The 15272-nt window shown below is 47.2% G+C and overlaps 1 protein-coding gene across 2 annotated transcripts in view; it reads left to right on the forward strand.

The window, feature by feature from the left end:
- Positions 1–1351: 1351 nt before the first annotated feature.
- Positions 1352–15272, forward strand: part of SERPINA12 (serpin family A member 12) — a 31185-nt gene continuing 17264 nt past the window's right edge. The window contains exons 1-2 of one of the 2 annotated variants that reach the window (XM_032179780.2): positions 1352–1796; positions 3035–3389. The gene's annotated coding sequence lies outside the window, so the exon portion shown is untranslated. Of the gene's footprint in view, positions 1797–3034; positions 3390–10031; positions 10160–15272 lie in introns of those variants that run through there. The other variant, XM_058429765.1, reaches the window with a different exon arrangement.

Below are 15272 nucleotides of genomic sequence, written 5' to 3' on the forward strand. Positions count from 1 at the left end.
TCACCACAACTATTACTTCCATCACCACCACCACCTTTCATCACCATCATCACCACCTCTACCACCACTCTCACCACCACCATCACCATCACAACTATTATCTCCACCATCACCACCACAAGCAGCACCATCACCACCACCTTCATTACCACCACCAACACCAGCATCACCATCACCACCAGAACTAATATCACCATTACAACCACCACCACTCTCACCACCACCACCACCATCACCACCAGAACTAATACTACCACCACTGCCAGCACCATCACCCTCTCCTCACGGAGAAAGTGACATGTAAACTAGACTTTGAAGCTGGATCAGAATTTCCCAGGTGGACAAGAAGCAGGTATTACAAACCCAAGGTCCACAGTGTGTAAAGACAAGAACGGCTTGTTTGGGGTGGAAAAGTCTAAGAATATTGGCCCTTCCCTAATGCAAAGCTAAGAGAGGCTGAACAGGTGAGTGGACTGAGGGCTTGGGGAGTGGTAGATGTTCCATTACAATCCCAACATTTTTTCACTGTTGCTATTTAACAAACTTGAATTTTCTGTCACAGGCAAAGGAGTTTAGAGAGGGAAATAACACCTCTTCATTCAGATGTTTATTTGTTAATTTATTCAATAGGTATTTATTGAGTGCCTTTTATGTGCAAGGTTCAAGGGATATATAGCTAACCACAAAAATCTGTTTAAATAATCTCATTAACCCTCACGATAAACCTAGAATGTCCATTTTTGTATTGTTAGCAAATAAGGCTTCTAAGCCCTAACTCGATGTTCACATTCTTCATGGTGGTCTCCCATGGGGTGTGCGAAGTCCATTTTACAGAAAAACTGAAGTTTGAAGAGGTTAAACATACTATCCAGGCACATCCAGCTAATCAGGAATATAGTCAGGATTCAAAGCCAAGCTGCTCTGACATCAAAACTCGTGACTTTTCCCTTTCAAAGTGCTGTCTGTGATAAATGCATGAAGCTGTAACTTCAGACATCGGCCGCTGGTGAGTTATGAGCATTGGGATATTTTTGACATTTAATTTGGTGTGCTTGCCAGGGACCTGCTTTCATGCTCCTTTCTTTTCCCTCCTGCTTAAATGCAGGGAACAATGACAAAGTTCTCTCTTGCCAGTATTTTCCCATTTCCCCGTGAGAACACCACAGGCTCCCCAGGAAGTTTGCTGAGCACAACTGCCCTTGGCTTTCCCCAGCCAGGGGCCCCGGAGGCTTTGAACATGTTCAAAGGGCCACTTCTTCCCCACACATTCCAATGCAGCCTCTCAGCCTGAACTATCTCTGGGAGACTGGAGGTGTCACAAGCTGGGAGGATCACTGGATAATTAGGGAGACTCCCAGGTGCCTGGCAGAGAGTCCTCACCAGCCCCCTGCCGGATGTCTGGCTGGCATCTGAGGGGACCGAATATGGCAAGAAGTAAAACAGCAGCACAAGAAACCAGCTTCTTCATCGGAAACTGAGCAGGTTCCACTCCAGAACAGAACCCACAGACCCAGGCGCTGGGCCTTCTTAAGTCTGGGAAATCACTCATCCCCAGGAGAAAAAAAGAACAAAAGCTTCCAGTACTGGGGATGTGGGGAGAAGTTTTTAAAAAATATCAACCCAATACATGGGAAAATATGGGGTACAGGCATCCCCAGGTGTCAAGCGTCCAGATCCATAGACACACTGGGACGATGGTGATCATCAGTATCACTCCCTCTGACTCATCAGCCCTGCAGGGAAGAGACCACGCTGGTGCACAGTTGGTGCCAAACCCACGTTTGTAAAAGAATAAGGTGAGTTAAGTTATAGAAGGAGCTAACCAGAAATCTAGGAGGTACCTCTTGTAGGGAAGAACCCAGGAAAGCCGCCATGCTTGCTTTGGGAGACAAAGGTGAGTAGCGAGAAGATGCTGCTCGCAAAAAGCCTCCAAAACACACATTTGAAACTCTCCACTGTGCTTCCTGCTCTGACAGGCACTGCCTGGGTGCAAGGCTGTGCTACACATGGTCCCACTGTCTGATGCCTGTGATAGAGTGAGGAAGTGACACTCACACACATTTATGCTGAGAGCTGTGGAACTACGTGTGGTCCTCGGCTGCTGGGACGCAGAGAGCCATATGCTGTGCCCCCAAAGGGAAATTTCATTCATATTTAAGGTCAGCAAGTTCACTGCTCTTCCCCCGAGGCTTTTTCCTCCCTCATGTTATCCCAATTTTACTATTTTAATGTGTGTGTGTGCAATAGCTACGGTGACACATACAGTTTTTCCTTCCTGCCCTTCCTATAGCAACTGCCCCTCCCTAGGTGACTGCCTGTGGGAGCTGTCATTTTATCACCTGTTCTGCCCTGACCCATGTGTCCAGAAGTGTTTGACCCAAAGAGGGGCACCTGAACCAGGTGGGGATGGTCTGAGCCTTGGAATTAGGACCTAGGGTCAGAAAGTGCAAAGGCAATAGGTCTTGGGGACAGAAACTGTAAGGTATAAGCTTTGGAAGATGTTGGGGGTGATAGTTCCAGCCAGGTGTGTCAGTGTAGTGAAGAATTCTCACCCTCTGTGGTTCCAGATAAGAGTTGGCTACGAGAGAAAGGTACTTCTGGTTTGGAAGGCAGAAGTTAAGCAGGAACACTCTGAGGTTGGTGTGGGGTGCTAGGCGCTGCCCCCCTTCACCTGCTGGTGCACCTGGTGCTTGTGAACAGCATCTGTGGCTCTTCCAGCCCTCAGCAGGCCTCCTCCTTCAGTTCTCCAGGTCTCAGGTCAGGTGAGGAGCACCGGCCCCTTCCTCGGGTCACTGTGTTAGCCAGGCTGGAGTGACAGATGTGGGTTCTGGTCTGTCCTTCAAGCTTTGACCAGGCCTCATTCTGCCCCATCTCATACCCAGGTTTTCTTCTCCTTCCCCACCTGGCTGACCTGCAGAAGTTCTGGGCTGACCACCAGACCCAGGATGACAGCCTTCCACAGACTTCTCCCCAGCTCCCACCACTGGGGGGCCTAATCCCTGCAGTAACATCTATCTCATATCACTCTTCGTAGTGTTGCTGCCCTGGTGGAAGCCCAGCTCAGGTGGAGGAAGCGAGCTTGCAGAGAGAGCGAGAACAGAGCCAGCACACAGATTGGAGCAAAGGCAAGGGCAGATGGAAAGTTCTGGCGGCATCATGTCAAGGCTGCCATCCGAGACCTCCCTGAACCCCACTCTCTCCAGGTGAAACCTGCTTGCTCGGCGCCGCCTTGGGTGCTGCGGGCTGGTGCATTCCCCACTTGCAAAATTCTGCGGGGCTGGGTTCCTCTCTTCTCTTTCCAAATATCCCAGGAAGTGGATGGTTTTATCCAAATTCAGCAGATGAGTAAGAAGAGTCTTCGGGAGGTGCAATAGCTTTCCAGGGATGAGGTAACTGGGAGCAGAGCTGGTGTTCAAACCCGGTCTGCTCAACTCAAAATCCACAGCATTTCCCTGCCCTGAAATGACCCGCATCTGCACTGCTTGCCCGCATCTGCACTGCTTGCCCGCATCTGCACTGTTTGCCCTCATCTGCACTGTTTGCCCACATCTGCACTGTTTGCCCTCATCTGCACTGTTTGCCCTCATCTGCACTGTTTGCCCTCATCTGCACTGCTTGCCCGCATCTGCACTGTTTGCCAGCATCTGAACTGCTTGCCCGCATCTGAACTGCTTGCCCGCATCTGCACTTCTTGCCCGCATCTGCACTGCTTGCCCACATCTGCACTGCTTGCCCACATCTGCACTGTTTGCCCGCATCTGCACTGTTTGCCCACATCTGAACTGCTTGCCCGCATCTGCACTGCTTGCCCGCATCTGCACTGCTGTTCTTTGGCCGTTTGAGTATCAGCTCCTTGAGCACAGAATCTGGCTGTCCCTGCCATCCCCAGCTCCTGGAGCAGGGCCCAAGTGGAGCAGCATTTGCTGTCTGTGCAGGCGCAGACCCTGGGATATGGGAACTTGAGAGAGGCTCTGTAGGGCAGGCATCCCTGTCGACGGCGATGCTGAGTGGGTGGCTCCTGCTCCTTCACTGCCTCTAGACATGGTGGTGGCGGGAGGGGAGGACACAGGTGGATTTGACTGCCTCTTGCAGGGGAAGGCGATGTAGAAACTCTGGGTTCCTCCCATTCTATGGCCACCTTCTCCAGGAAGCCTTCCCGGACCACCCAGACAGCCCTAGGTCTTTCTGACACTCTGACTCTTAAATTCTCACCAAGCAGCAACCCCTTGTGATTCCACTTCTCTTTCAGTCTATGGCTTGGCACTCCCAATCATCTGCCTCTCCCACAGAAACATGTCTCATAGTTTCAGGGTCCCCCAGGCATGTCGCCTTCAGCCCAACATTGGTAACCTTGGCTGTGCTGGCCCTTGGGGACCATCACTCCAGGCTTTGCAGACCCTGACCCAGGTGTCCAACTCAGCCACTGAGGCAAGCCCAGCAGCAGGTGTGTGGCTGGTGGCTTTGGCCTTCTTATCTGGCCAAAGAGCACCATTTCTCCGGCCACCGTGGGTTTCCTCAGTCCGTGGAAGCTGGCCTCTGCCTCGGGGCCCTGATTCACTGCCTGTTCTCCCACTGGGCTGCAATCCCGTCTTGACATCCAGCCTAATCCTTGCCCACCTCTACACTCTCCCCCGCTGAACTGCACTCCGACCAGTGGCTGCAGAAGCCCTGAGTCAAATAACTACAGACTCAAAGCCCCAACACCTGCCTACCTGTGGCCACCAACTGCCACCACTTCAGAATTCCCTTGCCCTGCACTTCCTCTAAGCCCTTAGATCTAAGACATGGCCCAGACCAAGTCCCTGGAATAGACCAACTGGCTCAGAGAGCATCTGGTCCCAACTGCCGGACACCCACATGGACCCAATTGCACCCCACCGCCAATGCCCAAAGCAAGCCCTTTAGAGCCACCTCCAAGGGCCCACCCAGGTCCCCACCCGACCCCAGCCCTGCTCAGTTTGCCCACTTCTTGCATCGAGTTCTAAGGTTGTTCTCCCACCTCCGCCAGCCATAACTAGGAGGTGAGTCACAGCCACCAGGGGCTGGCAGAGAGTGCCCACCCGGTAGCTGTGGCGTCTAGCTCTGTCACGTGCCTGCAGCACACGAGTCCCATCTGGCCTGGCATGCCCAAGGCTGTCAGCGTGTGCCAGGTGGGAGACAGCTGTGGCTGGAGGGGGGTGGGTGTGGACACTCTTGTGGCCCTTTGGGGTTGCTGCCAAAAACAACCGTCTCTGTCATCAGTGCTATCACAAAATAATAATTAAGGTTATATGAGGATAAGAATAATAGTGATTGATAATAATAAAACAACAAGCCAGCCGCCATGGAGTACCTAAGCTGCACAGTCCAGGCACAGTCCCAGGGCTTTGCACGAATTATCTCAGCCTCTCAACAGTAGGGAGGTGAGTATGATTGCCCTCATTTCACAGGTGAGTAGGCTGAGGCACAGATGTGCTGAGATGTGGGGTGGCCTTGGGAGTTTAGGCCCGCACCATGCTGCCCTTCTCAAACCCATACCTCTTCTCAGACTGTGAGTCCCCCAGGGAGCCACTGGAGCAACCTCCAGGCTGTTCATCCAAGGAGGGAAAGCATTTTTGGTCTTGGGAAGTGACGCAGAGGGGCTGATTGGCTGAAGTCCCACTGGTCAGGTTATTCTGGCATTTGAAAACACCACTGGAAGAAAATAGCAGTTGTATGGTGGTTAGGTTTTCATCCCAACACCACAGATTTCAAGCTGAGCACCCAGTAATTTTTTAAAAATTCATCCCAGAGTGGAGGAAAATGGAAGCCATTGGTCCAGCCCTTGGGGACCCCTGCAAAATTCCGAAGTCACAGAGCAGCCTGTGCACGGGCAGTTATGGTTTACACCGCACCTTTTACAGTCACTACTTTAATTTCTCCTCCCAATGGGTTTCTCAAGCATTTCCTCAGTTTTATGGGTGAGGAAATCAAGATCCTGAAAGATGAAGTAACTTGAGGAGGGTTGCACGGCTAGGAAACAGCAGCCATGGAGCCTGAATCCAGATTTTCTGTCTCTACATAGAATTCTCTACAGTCTTCTCCCCCTCTCAGGTCCTCCCTCCCTGCTTCAGATTCCTGAGTCTCTACTGTTTCTTGGTTTGCACTGCTTAAAGGTATCTGATATCAGCCATTTGCGTCTTTGTATTCTGTCTCCGAAAGTAATTGTCTTTCATTTTGTCTTGGATTATAAAGGCAGTTCTCTGTAAGAGGACTGTCTGGTATCAGCAAACAAGCCGTGGCAGCTCAGAGTATGCCCTTACAGATAAGGGTGACCTGCTTACCAGCCCACACTTGGTTTCTATCAGCCTGCTTTTGCTTATCCTGGAGGGAGAGCTGAAAACCTGGATGACTGAAGGGAACTTCCCTTCTTCCACCTGCATGGTGAGCCGTGGGATGGCTGCTTCCAGAGCTACCCTTGGTGTCACTCCTCATTCTTATGCTAGTGGCTTGAGCTGGTAATGGAACCCACTGGGGAATGTGTGGAACATTCCTGGAGAATAGATGTGTGGGCTTGTGTGTTTCTTCACTACATCTTCTCTGTGACTTGGTCCTTTCCTTGGTCTTAAGTAGACAACCACTCTGTTTTTCCAAATTTCTGAAAGCTCAGAAATGAGCTTTTCCCATCCTTAACTATATAATAGCACACAAAATAGTCAGTAGTTAGGTGTGAACAGATAACCCTATTTGGGTAACTACTGACTATCCATCCAAATTCCTCCTGAATTTTAAGGATCTCAGCCATCCTTAACATTTGATTTTTGCTGTCTGATCCACTCTTGATAGCACATGTTTCATTTGAGGGACAAGAATTTTCCTCCTGGGCTCCAGCAGTGTTAGGCATCCAACACCCTCACTCTTGATGCTGGAGGATGAGAATGGTGAGCAGAGTGTGACTTGGATGAACAGAATCAGCTCACTGTCATCATGTTTATCATTAGTAATGCCCATTAATAGTAATTAATTACTATTTTATTAATTACTATTATAATTATTGCTATGATTACTACTAATTAGTTTTAATGGATCCTCTCCACATGGGCCATTGCATTTGATAGCACTGCTAACAATCTGATGAAATGAACAAAGCAGGTACTTCAGTAGTCCCATTGGGCAGATGGAAATACTGAGGCACAGAGAAGTGAGGTGACCTGGGTGAGGTGGCCCAGCTTGCTGTGGCCGTAGGACCTGTGCTCCACCTCAATGTCACAATGCCCCCCTGAGATGGGACCTGTGAGTGGGTGGGGGATGGAGCTGCTGCTTTTTTTGTTTGGAGGCCTTGATTTGATTCAATATCTGCCTCTCGTGGGTGCAAGTGATGTTGAACTCACCCCTCCACAGAACTCTTGTTTTGTTTGGTTTTTGAGATGGAGTATCACTGTCACCCAGGCTGAAGTGCAGTGGTGCCATCTCAGCTCACTGCAACCTCTGCCTCCTGGGCTCAAGCAATTCTCACGCCTCAGCCTCCCGAGTAGCTGGGACCACAGGTGCGAGCCACCACCTCCAGCTAATTTTTGTATTTTTAATAGAAATGGGGTTTTACCATATTGGCCAGGCTGGTCTCAAACTCCTGACCTCAAGCAATCCACCTGCCTTGGCCTCCCAAAGTGCTAGGAGTACAGGTGTGACCCCCCCAGTGTCTGTCCCTTCCCTGGTCTGTGAGCTTATGAGGACTTGGTTATTTCTCTCTCCCCCGCACCTGGCTTGCTGCCTGGTACATCATAGACATTCAATCTACTTTTCAACTCAAGTTCTGCCTCTTTGGAAGGAAGCAGGAAAGGAGGATGAGGGAAAGACAGGTGAGAGAGGTGGGTGGGACACCTTCCAAAGGAGAAGTCGAACGGCTCAGAGATGGAGAACTGAAGGTGGTGTCGGCTCCTGTTCTGGGCTGTATGAACCAACCCGACAAATCCTAGAGTGAGCCATCCCAGAAGCCAGCATTTAACAGCCACAGCCTTATGTGGGGCATGCAGACACTTCCAGAATTTCCTTGATTTCTCCCAAATTTTCTGCACTAGTGGTATCTACATATTTTTTTTCTGCTTTTATATTAAGAAATTCTTATGAAGCTGCACATCCATTAAATAACCATGTGACATTTGACAGATGACTCACTATCCCAAACCTCAGCTTTCTAATCTGTATAGTGGGACAATGATCCCTCACAGACTTGTAAGAATTAAATGTTTGCGTGTGTGTGTGTGTGTATATATATATGTGTGTGTGTGTGTGCGTGTGTGTGTGCATGTGTGTGTGTGTACATGAGGTGTGCACAGAAATACATATGCTGCTGAAATCAAATTGGTGGGCTACCTGAAAGTGCAGAAAAACATTAAATTATGGACTTTTTTGCAGTTTGCGATTTTTCTTCCATAAATATTTTTCTGAAATGCTCTTTTTAAATTTCAACAGTTTTTGGGGTACAGGTGGCTTTTGGTTACTTGGATTAAGTTCTTTAGTGTTGATCTCTGAGTTTTAGTGCATACCTCACCTGAGCAGTGTACACTGTACCCAATATGTAGTTTTTTTATCCCTCACCACCCCCTCCCAACATTTTCCCCTGAGTCCCCAAAGTCCATTATATCATTCTTATACCTGTGCTCACAGCTTAGCTCCCACTTATGAGCAAGAACGTGCAATACTTGGTTTTCCATTCCTGAGTTACTTTAGTTAGAATAATGGCCTCCACCTCCATCCAAATTGCTGTAAAGGACATTATTTCGTTCCTTTTTATGGCTGAGTGGTATTCCATGGTGTGTATATACCACATTTTCTTTATTGATTCATTGTTTGATGGGCACTTAGGTTGGTTCCATATCTTTGGAATTACAAAACATGTGCGTGCATGTGTCTTTTTCATATAGTGACTTCCTCTGGGTAGATACTCAGTAGTGGGATTGCTGGATCAAATGGTAGCTCTCCTTTTAGTTCTTTAAGGAATCTCCATTCTGTTTTCCATAGGGGTTGTAGTAATTTACATTCCCACCAGCAGTGTAAAAGTGTTCCCTTTTCACCACATTCATGCCAACATCTTTTTTTTTTTTTTTTTTTACTTTTTAATTAAGGCCATCTTGTAAGAGTAAGGTGGTATCTCATTGTAGTTTTCATTTACATTTCCCTGATGGTTAGTAGCGTTGAGCAAATGCTCTTTTTTTTTTATATCCTCTGTTGTTCTGCTCTTCTATCAGCATCTAGATCTGGCTTGAATGACATTTAGCATGGAGTTGGGTCTATATTGTTTTAAGTGAAATTGATTGACAGCATGACTTCCAATAGTTTGGCTCTCTCAGGCAACCACAGATCTAATGCAGTCTCCTATTGCCCATTGTACAGGTGGGTACACTGAGAACCAGATGGCTTCTCCAGCCACCAGGTGCATTATGAGTCACCTATGTCTGGTACCCAGACCACAGGCCCAGGCCCTGAGATCTCCCAGAGCTCGGGAGTGGGGTGGGGTTGGATGGATGGGCTCCCTGCTCCCAGGCTGCACCTGGGAGGTGAGAGAGGGCCACGCGAACATCTGTGCCAGGCGGCTGGTATTCTACAGCAGTGCCAGTGTGCCCACACCCATTCCTGTCCTGCCCCAAGGAAGGAATCTGGGGTGGAAGATTCTGCTCAAAGATGATCACAGGGATCAGGGCTGTGGAGCTGGGAGGGGATGGTGTGTGTCACTGGTTTCTGGTGCACTCACTTTTATGAGGTTTACTGGGTGCCAAACACTCAGGTCCTAGCAAGCCAGGCCCTCATCAGTGAATCTACAGAGCACCTTGGGTGTACCTAGCACAGTGTCCCTTGCTTTTAGGGGTGGGAGAGAAAAAGTAGGCCTGAGCTTTCCCAAGCGGTGAGGAAAGGAACTCCCAGATGCATTGCTCCCTGAGTGTGACACTTGGCAGAGCCAGCTGGCCAGGCTGATCCTGGGAAAGGGGTGGAGGTGGCAGAGGCAGGCTCAGTAGGTCATTAGGCAGAAGTCCACCCAGTTTGTAGACAAGGCTTCTGGGGCTGGGGAGCCTAGAGGAACATACTTGGAACCTGGAGGCTGCAGGACCAGGACCAAAAAAGGACTAGGAGGCTGGGATCAGCAACACCTGGGGAAGGCCAAGGAAGACTGACCTGAGGGGAAAGGAGGAACTGGGGAGGTGAGGTTAGTCCAAGGGGCCGTGTGTGTGTGTGTGTGTGTGTGTGTGTGTGTGTGTGTGTGTGTGTGGTGTGTGTGTGTGTGTGTGTGTGTGTGTGTGTGTGTGTGTGTGTGTGTTGTCTGTTTCTCTGTCTTAGAAAAGATAACCAAGGGCCAAGGTGATCACTCAGATAGACAGACATTCTGCGTCCTTCTCATGCCTAGCCCTAGGGCTGGATCACCAGTCTGGCCAAGAGTTCTGTGGGTCTGTGCTGGCTGCCAAGATGCTGTGGCCATGCTTTCATTTATGGTCTACCAGAAAGCTATCGATGGAACAAGGGATTCAGACCCAGAAGACCTGATTTTTGAGTCCTGAATCTGCTAACTGTCCAGCTATAGGAAACGCAGATTTCTCATGTGTAAAAATGGGTCTAGCAGCACCTAAACTTGCAAAGTTGGTGTGAAAAATACATAATGTCTATGAATAACCATATCTACTAATATGTGTATGGAAGTACCCTGTTCTGCAGAGACAAAGACAAAGAAGAAAATAAGATGAGGAAACTCAAAGCTGGCCCCCACCCACAATGTTTCAATGCATATTTACCCAAATTTTTTACCTTTTTGCTGATTGAGAAACACATGTGGTTACTTATTGATATATATAAGAACTCTTAATTGTTAAGAACATTAGCTTTCTATCTTGTACACACGTTCCGATCTGTGATTCCAAATTTTACGTATTCTGTAGAGTTTTAACACGTTGCATAAAGATGGTATATCCATATGTGCCATCTTTTCTTACATGGTTTCTGGCTTGTGAATCACACTTAGGAAGTTCTTTCTCACTCTAACATTATGAAAAGGTTTTCTTCCAACACTTGTTGTTTTATTTTTGAAATGATTTGTTTGTTTCCTAATAGCATTTGTGGAATTGTTCACCTTTTCTCGAATGTTCTGAAATGCCATCTTGAATTTTTTACCATTTACAGAATGCTTCCCATTTTTTTCAAAAAAAAATTTCCATTTCTCTCCTTTTATTTCTTATTTGTTTAGATTTTTGTGTGGAAAGATTTTCAACATTTTGTACTAGAAGCTTTTTAGGGTAACCTAGGATCTTACTGGAGATTGCTTAAAAATATTTTCTTTCAAAATCAATTATTTATTAATTTTAAATCATTTATTGATTAAGCTCCCCAGTTGGAGTTGAATTCAATGACTGAAAATACATTGCATTTACTCAGTCTTTGCCTTGTTGCTCGGAGGTACAGTATAATTTGTTCTAGTGGAATTTGGGCTTTGCAGTGTTTCACACTCTTGGTCATTGGCTCCCATAGCTGTCTGTCATGAGCATCAACTGGGGATCCTGCGGAAACCAAAGAAGAGTGCGGCCACCCAGGGAAATGCAAAGTATGATCTGGGATGGTGGCCAGGAATCTCTTTCTCTCTCTCTCTACTCTACTATAAATGGACATCTGGGTTGTTTCCACTTTAGGTCTATTGCATAAAGCTGCTATGGACATTGCAGTACACGTCTTTGTAAGCCCACAAGCACTCATTTCCTGTTGGGCATATACCCTGAGGTACAATGAATGGGTCAAAGGGTAAGCATATGTTTACCTTTTATAGATCCTGCCAAGCAATTTTCCAACCAACACGTTGGTGTCGGTTTGCACACCCACCCGCAGTGTAAGAGAGTTCCACTTGCTCCGTGTCCTCATGTTGCCGGTCCTTTTAATCTGAGCTATTCTACTTGGTGTGTAGTGAGTTCTTCTCATAGTTTTGTTTTGCATATTTTGATGATTAATGATGTCGAGCACCTTTTCAGATGCTTGTTGGCCATTTGGATAGCTTCTTTTGTGAAGTGTTTGTTCATGTCTTTGCTTAGTTTTTAAGTTGTTGTCTTTTTTCAGTCGATTTGTAGAAGTGCTTAAAAACAGGCATGAGCCTTTTATCAGACACAGACATTACACGTACCACTCCCAGCCTGTGACTTGCCTTTGTACTGTCCTAGGTAATTTTAGAGGAACAAGGCTCTTAATGTTAATGAAGTTCCATTTATCATTTTTTAAAAATGGTTAATACTTTCTGACTATGTCATGGTCATGAAGATGATCTACTGTTAATATATTTTCTTCTAGAAGCTTTATCATTTTGATTCTTGTGGGTTTTGAGGTTAAAAAATATTAAAGACCAATAGTTTCATATGGTCCAATCTAATACCTTTCACATTTAGGTCTGTGACTTTCCAAATTAATTTTTGTATGTTGAGTAAAATGGTCACTGTTATTTTTTTCCTGTATGGACATTCACTAGTGTTTTATTGTTGTTGTTTTTTCACCATTCATTGAAAGGATCATCCTTTCCTTTGAACTGTAGCGGTGCCGTTGTCACATATCAGGTGACTTCCCGTGTGGCTCTGTTGGATTCTCTAGTCTGTTCCATTGGTCAACTTGTCTGTCTCTGTCCCAATACCTTAATACTGTGGCTTTATAGCCATCTTAATACCTGGCGGCTGAATGCTTTTAAAGACCTGGGAATCACTTGCTTTGGAGTGGGATTCTCAACCTTGAGTACTCATTAAATTGCCTGGAGAGAAGTTCTTAAAAGCACCTTTACCCAGGATTTATCCTGCATCAACTAACTCAAAATCTCTAGAGGAATGTTCTGAAAATAGATATTTTTAAAGCTCCTAGATGATTCTAATGCACTCCCAGGATGGAAACAACTGCTTTAGAAATAGGCTATTCCCATTTTGCAGTTAAAGAACCAGAAGCCCAAAGTCACATATACAATTTCTGGAGGCATTAGATTGTTCACTCACTTTCTGCAGGATGCAAAATCCTTGATATAACTTCTCTTGCCCTCAGTTTTCTCCTAGAGAACACCTGCTTATCCTTCAAAACCCAGCTTAAGAGTGCCCCATCTATGACGCAGTCCAAAGCACCCCACCTAGGATCAGGTGCCTCCTGCATGTTCTCATCTCCCAAAGTTACCTCTACCTTGGCCCTTACCTAGTGTGACTTGTATCTCTGTGTTCTGTGTTCCCATCAGACTGGAGGTCTTGGAGTTAGGGTATGGCATGGTCACTAACACGTTTCTTGCATCTGGGAGATCCAAAGAGTGAGGATGAGGACCAGAAATTCCTAGCTCCCCTCTCACCCCTACACAAGGCAATAATGTAAAAAATATTCAGGCCACCCCTCAGCCTCCGGCCAGTGCCTTAGGCCCATTAACTTATGACAATAATCTTCCCAGGCTAGACAATCCCCTTCATCCTCCTAGCCCCCAATGAACACCAGGCACAAATCCACGGGACCTGAATCTTGGCTACAGGCGGTCGGGGCAGCCTCAAGTCTAGGCTGAGGTCCCTTAATGGGCACGTGAAGGGGGCTGCTCCCTCCCATGCCTATTTCCTTCACTGCTCTCCACAGACGTGCACCTCCTCCGGGGCTCGTTTCCCCAGGCAGGACGGGCAACTCCCAACCAAGGTGTAGCGCCTGGCTGGCCGGCAGCCCACCTGTGGCTACCCTCTGCCCATGGCCTACTGGCCTCTGGCACCGTCTGAACTCAGGCATCCCCAGTGCTGCCCGTGTCGCTCAGTGGGCATCCCTACCCTGGCCTGTCCTTGCATGTCTTCCTTGGGAATTTGCCCTGGAGCAGAGTGTGTCTGGGGCAGGCGGGGAGGCATGACCCTCAGACTCACACAGGCCTCACCCTGTCATTAGAGGGCAGGTTTTCCCTCCCAAACCAGAGGTACAGACCTGGATTCTGGGTCAGTGTCCACCTCACTGGCTCTGATCTTCCATCGCTATAGCCTCTACAGTCACAATAGGACCACCCGCACTTCTTAGTCTCAGCCTGTCCTTCTGTCTCCTCTGCAACGTAGTGACCAGAGCCGGCCAGTGTGAAGTCTCTCATCTCGCTGTTCACATGGTGTCTCTGACCCATGCATTCCAGCAGGCAGGCCTTGCTCCCTGGGTGAGGGAAGGTGGTGGCTCAGGGGCTTCTTCGGGGATGGTTTCTGATCTGGGCAGCTCTGGATTCCACAACCCCATGGCCTGTTCATCTAGGCCCTGAGTGCATAGAGTTTGTGGCTGAACCAGGCTTTGGAATGAACTAGTGTCTCCTCTTTCCAAGAAGGTTTCTCTGGGTCACCTGCTTTGAATAGCTCTGGGAATGAGAGTCATGTCTGCTAAAAGCATCAACCCAAAGGAAGGAAAAACACCACCCGTGGCTCTTCCGAGGCCTCCGAGGTGCTTCAGTCAGATACGACCTACTGTGAAACACCACTCAATGGGGAAGAAATATGTGAATGTTTTTTCTGCTCACTGGAGCTCACTAGCTAAAGCAGAATTGAAGATAGGCATGTTGAGCTTATTGCTCTTCCATCCCAGGATCAGTGGGTTTGGAATGTTCCCAAACGTCATCAATGCTTCTCTCTCCATGTGATAAAACTAAAGATAAGAATTTTATTTTATTTTATTTTAAGCCTTTGAAAAATTAATCCTAAAGTAATATCTGTTTCTTTATTATTATCATACTTTAAGTTTTAGGGTACGTGTGCACAATGTGCAGGTTTGTTACATATGTATACATGTGCCAACACCATGGAATACTATGCAGTAATATCTGTTTTTTAAAGACAATTTGGAAAATATAGAAAAGTAAGGGTGAGGAAGAGACAACAGAGCCCAGCCATAGTCTCATCTCCCCAGCACAACAGAACCCAACCATAGTCTCATCACCCCAGCACAACAAATATGCAATAGGAAAACAATTTGTAATTTCCATGATCATGAACTTTAAGGTGAATTTTTAATTCCTGTTCTTCCTAACGGAACCTAGGCATTTAGTTGTCTATTTGTCTGTCCTCGAACTTTTTCCCCAAAGGACTCGATGTGAGCTAAGGTAACAGAGCTGACAATTTGGAACACATGAAAAAATAGCAAAAGAAAATGGTGAGAGATACATGGTAATGACCCCAAGAAACCCAGTTATCAACCTGTTCCCATGGGCAGCAATGATGATATTTGGGTTGAATATTTAGTATTAGGACTCCAGGCTCATCTACTTGTAGACTATTCTGGCTTCCATACCCAGAGAGCGATTGGGAAACAGAGTCGTTGCAAAAGGTGTC

The sequence above is a fragment of the Hylobates moloch genome, unplaced genomic scaffold (assembly GCF_009828535.3).
Source record: "Hylobates moloch isolate HMO894 unplaced genomic scaffold, HMol_V3 SCAFFOLD_16, whole genome shotgun sequence".
Classification (NCBI taxonomy): domain Eukaryota; kingdom Metazoa; phylum Chordata; class Mammalia; order Primates; family Hylobatidae; genus Hylobates; species Hylobates moloch.